The sequence below is a fragment of the Etheostoma cragini genome, chromosome 1, assembly GCF_013103735.1.
Source record: "Etheostoma cragini isolate CJK2018 chromosome 1, CSU_Ecrag_1.0, whole genome shotgun sequence".
NCBI lineage: Eukaryota > Metazoa > Chordata > Actinopteri > Perciformes > Percidae > Etheostoma > Etheostoma cragini.
Genome location: NC_048407.1, coordinates 33,797,941 through 33,800,058, shown reverse-complemented (window position 1 = coordinate 33,800,058; position 2,118 = coordinate 33,797,941).

Below are 2,118 nucleotides of genomic sequence, written 5' to 3'. Positions count from 1 at the left end.
TCACACATATACACACGTATACACACATACAGTATATCACACATATAGAGTATATCACACATATACACACGTATACACACATACAGTATATCACACATATACACACACACATACAGTATATCACACATATACACACGTATACACACATACAGTATATCACACATATATCACACATATACAGACATATATCACACATATACACACGTATACACACATAGTATACACAAATATATCACACATATACACAAATATATCACACATATATCACACATATATCACACATCTACACACATATACACACATACCACATATACACACGTATACACACATAGAGTATATCACACATATATCACACATATACACACATATACACACATACCACACATATACACACGTATACACACATAGTATACACAAATATATCACACATATACACAAATATATCACACATCAACACACAGTGAGAAAGGCCGGGACCAGGAGGAGGTGGAACAGCATCAACGAGACCATCATTTACACGTATGTTCACATATTGAGCCTGTAATTGTACACTTTCAAGGTAAAAGCTTCTCACAGATGAGTATTTATATGACGCCTCTCGATGGGGATCAAACCAATCACAGTCGTTGTGGGCGGGGCTAGGAGCCGGACGGAGCCACGGTGCCGCTGTCCACGTGTCAAGTTTCTGTTTTTAGTTTTCTATTGCTTTTCCCATTTGCTGTTTCATTTTGTTTGCATTGAAATCTTTTGTAAACGGGTCGTTTTGACCCCGAGGACAACAGGAGGGTCAAAGAAGACGAGGCGCCCCCCCTCCCCAAACCCCCCTTGGTGTGTCCACCTTCTCAACCAATCAGATCTTTCCTCAGTGACTCTGATTCTGGTCTGCAGACCGAGTCATTTAAGGTGCTTCCAGACAGTGAGAGGACGCCGCGGCCTCCCTTATCACTCCCGACGTGGCTCGTCTGTCACCATGGTAACAAGAAAAAATATGCAGAAGCTAGTTTTGCTGCTGTCTTTGTACTCTGAGCTACACACTGAGTCACACCCCCCCTCACCAGCTGTGAGCAAACACTTCCATTAAGAAACAGCTTCAGCTCACAGCATGATCATCTGATCCGAGCCAGTAGACCGCGTTCGTAACACAACTTATTGTGTCGTGTTTCTAACCATTTCCTCTATTTTGGGATGCAAACCTGCTCCATTACACCACATAATGAGCTTACAGTGGGTGGAAACTGTGTTTAGCTTGGTTTTACTTTAACTAGCCTGTGTAAACACCGTACATATCCACACTCCTTATATTTCATTATTTTAAATCTATATTTGTGCAACTGTAACCCAGAGTTTCCCGTCGGGGATCAATGAAGTCTTTCTGATTCTGGTTCTGAGTCTGAAAGCAGCAGCCTGGGGTGCACAGTCTAGGACACGTTGTAGGAAGAGCTAAATCTGTATTAATAGACCACTTCACTGAGATGTGAATGATGTCTCAATTGTGTCAAAACTTTTAAAAATCTTTGTTTTCTGCAACCGAGAGGAGCTGGTTGAGACCGCTAAAGGCTTCCCTGCAACGCTCTAAAACCTCATGTCATCAGTCTTTGGTCTGAACTGGTCTTAAGAGACCAGCGTCCTCTGTCCTCATGGTTTCCTTTAATATTTAGTGTGGTGTCCCATTGGACTTTGTGTCTTGTGTTGATCTGCTGTGAGACTCTCTCTGCGTCTCAGCAGCAGCGATGGAGCTCTGGAGGAACAGCAAGGAGGGTGATGAGGGTATAGTTGTCAAAGGTGTGTGTGTGTGTGTGTGTGTGTGTGTGTGCTTGTGTGTGTGTGTGTGTGTGTGCTTCTGTGTGTGTGTTTGTGTGTGTGTGTGTGTGTGTGTGCTTGTGTGTGTGTGTGTGTGTGTGTGGTCCAGGTTTAGCTACATTTGTGGGGACCAAAAACTGTGAATACAGTATACTTATGGGGACCTGACAGCTTTTTGGGGACAACCTGCTGGTCCCCTTAACGTTAAAGGGCTTTTAGAGGAATAAGACTTGGTTTTAAGAGTAGGGTTAGAGTTAGGTTATGGTTAGGGTTAGGGTGAGGGTTAAGGTTAGGCATTTAGGTTAGATGGTTAAGGTT